At 31.9% G+C, this 9,143-nt stretch overlaps 1 long non-coding RNA gene across 1 annotated transcript; it reads left to right on the forward strand.

The window, feature by feature from the left end:
• The first annotated feature begins 202 nt into the window (after positions 1–202).
• LOC110716682 lies at positions 203–4,009 on the forward strand. Its single transcript, XR_002510556.1, has 2 exons — positions 203–641; positions 988–4,009. It is a non-coding gene; the product is annotated as an uncharacterized LOC110716682 (long non-coding RNA).
• Positions 4,010–9,143: the final 5,134 nt, after the last annotated feature.

Here is a 9,143-nt window from a genome sequence, read left to right on the forward strand (position 1 = left end):
CTAGACCAAATCACTCTCAAAACGGTGCAAAAAGAAGGTGACGGAGGCGGCGCTATCAAATTTTTGGAAGTTAAACAATCTAGAACCTACATTGTAAGTGTACTTTGTCTTTAATTTCGATTTTCACTAGTACAAAGTTAGGCTTAAGTAACATTCATTGGTAACACTTTAAAAATTTCATGATTGGTTGATTTTTCAGTAACACTTTTGTAACATTCTAATATTAGATAACATTTTTTATAACACTCTAATATTAGGTAACACTTCATAGTAACACTTTATAATTAGGTTATTTAGGTATCATTTAATTGTAACACTTTAATGTTAGATAGAACTTGATTGTAAAACTTAATTTGATAAAATAATAGTAAAAAAAAAAACCCTCAGAGCCTCACAACTCTCTTTCTCCTTATTTCTCGGTTTCTCCATCAAGCATTCAAGTTTTCGCTTTCTCTTGAAACTACACCTCCTTTCCACCGCTACCCCCTTCTCAATCTCGGTGCTCCACTGTAGTCCACCGCAGCCTACCTCCATCGCAGCACGTGCTCCTAGTTGAAGAGACAACGATGTTTGCCCCCTCAAAAGACATCGATTGTCACCTCCTGGCTTCCATCTTCGGCGACTTCCACCTTAAAGTTTGGGTTAGTGTTAGTTTCATTTCTTCTCCCTTCCATTATCAACAAGAGTTTGACTTAGCTAAAGTGAGGGTTTTAATTCCCTCTCTCTAATCTTGTTGATGATTTCTTAATTTGATGTTTAATTTCACTATTGCCTCAAAAAAAAAAAAAAAAAAAAATTAATTTCACTATCTACATACTGAATTTTGTGTGCATCAAAATTGGTCGATGTATTTTGATGAGTTTGGGGTTTTTGCTTTTTCTTCTTTTCGATAATTGCCGTTTTGATTTACATTGTAATTTGATCTTTTTTGACTAATCTGTCCAATTTAATTTAATTATTTTCTATTCTGAATTAATTCCTCATAAGCTTGTCGAGAACCCAAGTAATTATGGGCAAAAGAGATGAAGAAATCCAGGACAATACCAGTTATAATTGGAGGAATGGTGTTTGATTACTTTGATATTCAATAAGCTATTGCTGCTATTCCTGCTACTGCCAAAACCACTACTACTAGCAAGGTTTTTTGTTTATTTTTATTTTTTTAAAGCTCTAATTATGGAATTGGATTTTTATCTTTCATTATCTCGATACTTTTTCTTATTAGTTGTTAATTTTGTAAGAAAGTGTGATAATTGCGTCATTTGCCACATTTTCCAAGCTTTAATTTTGTGGGGGTTTAGATGATTAAATGGCTAATTTCTGCAATTTACTCTTTTTTTTCTTCTAGATATTGCTTAATTTTTTTATTTGGATTTAGGTGTCTAATGAGTTTAGCTTCTACTTCAGTAAAAAAAAAACTCAGTTTTAATACTATGTTTATCTCTTTCCCATGGCTACATTATCAGTTACGTCTATAGTCAAGCTCTCGATTATACAAGGACTAGGAAATTACCATGATTATCTTACTTTAGTGTATTAGTAACACTAAGAGGTGTTATATTCTTTTAAGGTCAATTAACATATATACTTAAGTATTAGTTAGTATTAATCCCCAAATTTAATTACCAATTTATTAAAAAAGTTTAGGATTAGCGCCAAAGCAATTAAATTGAAATAAAAGAGAAGCAGTCAGTAAGCTTCTATATATAGGCAGACAAATAATACTTGCTACTTCAAGAGTAGTTTGGGATGTCATTGTATTAATGCAAACTCTAGTTATATTAAGGGTTGGTCCCCTAAGAGCTAGAACTGAACATCATTTGTAGAACTTAAAATGTTAGGTTGAACAAAAAGCATCTATTAGCAGCTCATAAATGCTTATTAAACCACAAGAAAATAGAAAGCGGATAAGACTTTAAAAAAAAAAATTAGAATCTTGATTGTTAATCTAGCCGAGGTTCAAGACTTATCATATGTCACAAGTCATTATGATCCAATTGCTGGATTTTCGCTTTGTTTCCTCAGTATCATAAACAACAGCCGTTTTACTGATAAGAGTTTACACAGAGATAAGCCATCATGATTACCTCAATCATAAAGTTGGGGTGATGAGAATTGAACCTCTAACCTCTTAGTTGAGAGATTGCGATCTCTAATTTTCTACCATCAAGTTTCTACTTGATTCTCATACCTTATTGCTGCATTCACATACTTCGTATTAAGCGTGCAACAATGTTATGCAGTTCACTAGAAAAAGCATATTTTATTGTTCCTTGAGTAAGGTTAATGTACTTAATAGTACAATGAGCTACATATACTTTAGTAATCCCTCACCAAACTGTCCTTCATGTTAGGTGTTTAACAAAGATGTTGCCTTCAGAATAAGGGTATAGAAAGAATGAATTTCGTTGAAACTATGAGCTCTCTGCAATTCTTCGAGGTTGTGTGCAATTAATCTTGCTAATAGTCTGAATTCTTATGGTGGTTGGCCTGTATGTCCTAGTTCTTATGTGAAGTCTGGTGCTCAGTTGCTCTTTCTATGCTCAATTGCTCTTTCTGTGCTCAGTTGCTCAGGTGCTCGAATCTGTAGTCAGCTGCCTAACAAAGGTAATAAGCTCTTAAACCTGTATCCTAATCAGTGAAAGTGACCAGTTTCGGTCCTATGACATGCATGCATAATTCTGCAGAACAAAATTCAATGCATGGATTTGTGACTTAATTCCTGCATCTGATCCATGTAGGGAGAAAACCTTTAGTTTGAACTTTATGCATGCAATATCAGTTAGCTAGTCATATATGAACTTTCCCTAGTAGGTATGTTTCTAGTAGCGTTAAAACATGTTTAGCATGGTGTATCAATTAAACAAGTGTCAAATCTAGTTATTAATAATTCAATCCATGAATAATAAAATGATTACTCTCACTTGATCATTTCCGTTTTTTCATTTTTACACAGGAATCGAACAGCCCTTCATGGATGTAATGCAAGTTTGTATTCCTTGTTCCTCAATGGTGAATGAAAAACTATAGTTTTGTTCTAGCCTGTTCACTTTATAGTCTGCCAACAATGAAAATTGGACATAGTTTTGTTCTGGCCACTCTCTTCTGAGGTAAATCAAGGTGGAATTAGCTATGTAAACTCTGAACATCAGGCTAATAATCTGCTAGGGGTCTGATACTCTGAAAATCTGAAATTTTGTTTGTCATCAATAATGTTTGTCAACTTGTTGTCTTGTGTGTTCTTTGTAGGAAGCAAGATCTAGATGGCAGAATATGAAAAACGTAGACAAGCAAGGATAGAACAAAATAGAAGCAAAATAAAGGATTTGGGGGTAACATCCATGGCTTATGAAATGAAAGAGTCGATGAAGGGCTCGAAACAAACGAAAAAGCACTAACTCTTAATATTGCGCTATTTCATTTTTGTTCTAGATGTTTGATATATGATGCTTTCACAAATAGGATCAAAGGGATCAAGATGAAGAATTGGGATAATAAGTGAAGATGCTACAAGAAGCACTTACTGTTACTGCTGTTTGGATGCTTTTACTGCTATTTTTTTTGTTGCCGGTGCTGTTTTTTGCTGCTGCTGCCGCCGCTGCTGTTTTTTGCTGTTACTGTTGTCTGTTGCTGCCCCCTGCTGTTGCTTGCTGCCCCTGCTGCTACTTGCCGCCACTGCTGCTGCTGTTTGCCGCCAATGCTGCTGCTATCTGCCGCCACTACTGTCTGCTACTTTTGTTTGCTGCTACGTAATGCTGTTTGCTGGTTTGTTACAGCTGCCGCCGTTCTGCTAGCTAGCTGCTGCTGCTATTTGCTGTTATTAATGTTGTTTACTGCTATCGCTGACTGTTTTTTGAAATTTGGAAGTTTTCTTATTTCCTCACTTTTTGTCAGCCAGAGATCGTAGTTGCTTTTCATTTTGTTTGGATTATTACGAAGTATATTGTTTGGCCAAACATTAAAATTGGTGTTTATGAATTTTTTTATAAGACTTATGAAATTATTTCAATCCAAATTGTTGTCTATCATATATGTTAATTTCTTATTCATAGTTGTTATGCATATTAATATTAATTTTATATTAAAAAAAAACATTAATAATAATAATAATAATAATAATAATAATAATAATAATAATAATCTATTAATTAATTAGGTGCTACATTAGTTTGTAAAAAGTGATACATAATGTCGAAAAAAGTGCTATTATATGTCCAAAGATAATTGAAAAATGTTACCTAATAATCAATAAAGTGTTACATTAGTTCAAAAAAGTGATAAATAATATCGGATAAAGTGATACTATATGATTGAAAAATGGTACTAAAGATAAGTAAGTGTCCCATAAGAAATAAAAGGTATCACTTTAAAAATGATACTAATAATATAAAAAAATGTTACATAAGAGGGTTTATAGTAACACTTTTAATGGTGTTACCATCGATTATCCAAAGTGTTACATAAGACCTTAGGTAACACGGGCGGATGTATCACCCACTAAAGTGTTACATATTGTCTATAATAACACTTTTACCACTTTGTGTAACACTTTTTAGGTGTTACTTAAGGTTAGTTTTGTACTAGTGTTTGAATCGTTGATGTTGCAAATTTCACTTAATAATGGTTCAATTGTGTTTCAAATTTCACTTAATTGTGGTTCAATTGAGTTTGTATCGTCGATGTTGCAAATTTCACTTAATTTCACTTAATTGTGGTTCAATTGGGTTGATGCTTGACTATTTTAGAACTAAAATTGTAGATTTTTGTAAAGTGAAAACTTTAATTTTCAATTAGGAATTTACAAATAAATAAATAAATAAATAAATAAATAAAAATAAATAAAATAAAATAAAATAAAAAGAGCAATGACATGAGAATTGAAGTTGCATGACTATTTAGAGAATGTTTTGATGATTGTGGGTTATGTTATAATGTTTGTGGATGACAATTTCTTCGCTTAAGATTGTCAAAATTAAAATGTTAATATTTATTATATATATATATATATATATATATATATATATATATATATATATAGTGAAGCATGACTACACGTAAAAGGAAAACAGGGTCCACTACTGCACCTTCAGGAAAAAAAACCGAAACTGCAACCATTTCCTTCTAGAAGTTCAACCACCACCGTGGTAAATTGAATTTTTGTACTTGTTACTCATATTGATATTACACATGCACTTCAAATGATTTATTAATTACAAATATTTGCAATTTATTTAATTTGTGTAGGGATCTTGGAACCCTTTCTGTAAACTTGAAGAATTTGTTGCACTAATTAAGGGTTTTCCAAGAGAGAAAAAGGATAAGCTAGAGGAAATGGGATTTGGTTTTTTGTTACATTACAACACTAAAACCACTAGGAAAACAATGTGCAAGTGGGTCATTGATCATTTTGATCCGGCCACTAGAACACTAGGGGTGTATGGGGACAAAATTGAGATTACAACTAGGGATGTTGAATACATTTTGGGGTTTAGTGACCATGGATTTGAGATTGACAGTTCAGAGTTAGATAATGATGATGCGTTAGATAAAAAATTGTGGAATTTTACGATACTTAAAGTTCAAGGAATGGTAGCTGAACTAAAGAGGACATCACATGATAATCCTCTTTTTATACGCATGTTTACAATATTTGTTATGACTGCCCTAATCTGTCCAAACATAATTGAAAAGCTTGAAAAGGCATGTCTACATCTTGTCATTGAAGATGATTGTGTAAGACATTGGAATTTTGCAAAATTTGTATTGGATAGTTCAGTTAAGGCCATTAGAGAATTCAAGTCCGAAGAAGATCCTAAAAATTTGGGAGGAAGTACTCTGCTTCTTATAGTGAGCTTTTTTAAAATTGTTTTAATTATTTAGGCAATTACAAGTAATTAAGAAAGTAATTACCATTGAACAATATTTGTTCTGTTTTCTGTATTATGTTACTTTATGTATTAACAAAACCCAATATTGGTGATTACTTATATTTACTATTTATTATGATGAGTGTCCTGTTTATGTGTGTTTTGACATATTTGTATATAGGTAATTACCTGTTTATGGCAGAATATCTCTTGGTTAAGTACTTGTCTTGTTATATATGGCCCTCCTTGTATACTTTCAATTTATGTAAGTAATGACATATGTTTTAATTATCTAGGCAATTACAAGTAATTAAGAAAGTAATTACAAATGAACAATATTTGTTATGTTTTCTATATTATGTTACTTTATGTATTAACAAAACCAAATATTGGTGATTACTTATATGTACTATTTATTATAATGAGTGTCCTGTGTATGTGTGTTTTAACATATGTGTATATAGGTAATTACCTGTTTATGGCAGAATATCTCTTGGCTAAGTACTTGTCTTGTTATGGCCCTCCTTGTATACTTTCAATTTATGTAGGTATTGACATATGTTTTAATTATCTAGGCAATTACAAATAATTAAGAAAGTAATTACAAATGAACAATATTTGTTCTGTTTTCTGTATTATGTTACTTTATGTATTAACAAAACCAAATATTGGTGATTACTTATTTGTAATATTTATTATGATGAGTGTCCTGTTTATGTGTGTTTTGACATTTTTATATATAGGTAATTACCTGTGTCTGGCAGAATATCTCTTAGCCAAGTACTTGTCTTGTTATGACTCTCCTTGTATACTTTCAATTTATGTAGGTAATGACATATGTTTTAATTATCTAGGCAATTACAAGTAATTACAAATGAACAATATTTGTTATGTTTTCTGTATTATGTTACTTTATGTATTAACAAAACCAAATATTGGTGATTAATTATATGTACTATTTATTATAATGAGTGTCCTGTGTATGTGTGTTTTAACATATGTGTATATGGGTAATTACCTGTTTATGGCAGAATATCTTTTGGCTAAGTACTTGTCTTGTTATAGCCCTCCTTGTATACTTTCGATTTATGTAGGTATTGACATATGTGTATGTTAATCATTACCAAATGATAAAAGTCAATTTGTGTCTGCCCTCAATCGTATAAAATATTAACTAAAATTGTTGTTGGGGATTACTAATATGTAATATTTTTTATGCTGAGTGTCTTGTTTATGTGTGTTTTGACATATTTGTATATAGGTAATTACCTGTTTATGGCAGAATATATTTTATTGTATGGTTTGCATATAATGATGTTAATAAGAAATAGTTTTTGGGTCTATATGCAGGGAATATTTTGTGAGTATTCCCCTAAGGATGGACTATACAATATTTGGAAGTATGATCAGCCAAGGATTAGGGACTGGAATGATGTGAAATTGAAGAGTTTGCATGACATGATCTGTAATTTAAAAGATGGCTACAAAACAAGCAAGGTAAGTGCAAATATGTTTGTGCTTTTTTAGTCATATTTTCTCTCACTTGTATGAACGGATATTTGTTATTTTTTTAGATGATGGCTGTAATTGACAAGGAGAAAACGCAACTTGTAGGAAAGGCGCCACCAGCACATGTTGAGATGGTTGAGATAGCCTTTGATCGCATAAACAACAAGATTGACAGGTAAGGTGCGGCCGTAAATCAGATGTGGAAGCTGATATCAAATTTTTTGGCAGACTTTGCTACAGGAACTAGCGAAGACAATGTTGATAAACCAAGGAGGAAAAAGGGGAAAGCAAAATCTGAAGAAGAAGAGGATGAGGACACTGATTATGATGATGAGGATGACACTGGTGCTGGTGATTATGCAGACAATGAGGAAAATGAAGAAGAAGAAGATGAGAACCAAAAGAAAGGGACGGTAAAGAAGAAGATCATTTTTGAAGAAGGTGAAAAGGAAAAAGACCGAAATAAAAAAGAGAAGGGATTGAAAGAGAAGGAAGTTAAAGTTGTGTCAAAGGAAAAAAAAGAAGGCAAATGACAAGGAAGTTGAAACAGAAGTTTCAACTAAAAAAATCAAAGCAAGAAGAAGAAAAAAACGAAAGGAAAGAGTGAAAAAGAGGGCAGTGGCGTGGTAAGTGAAGACAGTGATAGTGAGGACATGGAGGTCGTGGATGAAAATTTCAAATTGGTTATTGAGCGCCTTGAAGTTCAAAAGGAGGATGTGCCGATGTTGGTGCTGGTGCCACTCTCAAAGATGCATCTGGTGCAACTTTCGAAGATGCTCCAGTTGAAGAAGAAACTCCTGATATTCCTGCTGATGGCGTGGATGAAAAACAAAGTCTTGAAGTCCCGGCTGTTGATTTGAAAAGTGGTTCGATTGCAGATGACAAGATAACCACTGCAAAAGAGGTTTTGCCTGAAGACCCTACTGCAAATGCGGGCAACATAACTGAGCATCCACCTGAAGGTGTTTCCTCACCCACAGAAAACAAGGACCATGCCACTGATATCTGATGGCATTAACAAATTCTACTTTTGAACATTACCTATTTAGTATATCTGATTTGTCATTTCGGTTATATTTTGGACAAGTTTAATATTTCGTATGGTGACATGAACAAAGTAGTAGTACTTGGTTTATGATTTTAATATCATATAGTATTTGTATTAGATTTAAATTAGATGGTGTTATATATATTTGTTTTAAACTTTTATTTGATGGTAGTTAACGAATAAATGAGCTTAAAAAAAAAATAGTGAATTAATGTTTTGGCCAGATTAAAAGTTGGCCATTACACATGTATGTGAATGATTTAGAATACTAATTACTCTTAATAGGTACATTAGGCTATTTAGTTTTTTTTACTTTTGCATTATCATGATTCACATTAGGTAAAAACCTATATTTTAACTAAGAATTTCTATTGAGATCTAAAATTGTTTACTCAAACGCTATGGAACTATTTTATAAGTTCAGTGATCATTGATAAAAATAAAATGAAATAAAATAAAATAAAATAAAAATAAATCAATAAAAAATAAATAAATGATTACAATTATTTCAAAGTTGTTGAAATTGAAAAAGGTTTGTGTTTTGGCAATAATACAGTTTGGTCATTACATATGTGAAATGTCTATACTATGCATGAAAGTACCTTTACATGGAGAAGTTTGATGCCATTTGGGTATTTGGGTAATCTGTATAAATATCACATGATATAACCCATTATTAAAGGAAAGGTCAAAATAGTGTACACAAGCGCCTCTCTTTT

Source organism: Chenopodium quinoa, unplaced genomic scaffold (assembly GCF_001683475.1).
Source record: "Chenopodium quinoa cultivar QQ74 unplaced genomic scaffold, ASM168347v1, whole genome shotgun sequence".
NCBI classification, from domain to species: domain Eukaryota; kingdom Viridiplantae; phylum Streptophyta; class Magnoliopsida; order Caryophyllales; family Amaranthaceae; genus Chenopodium; species Chenopodium quinoa.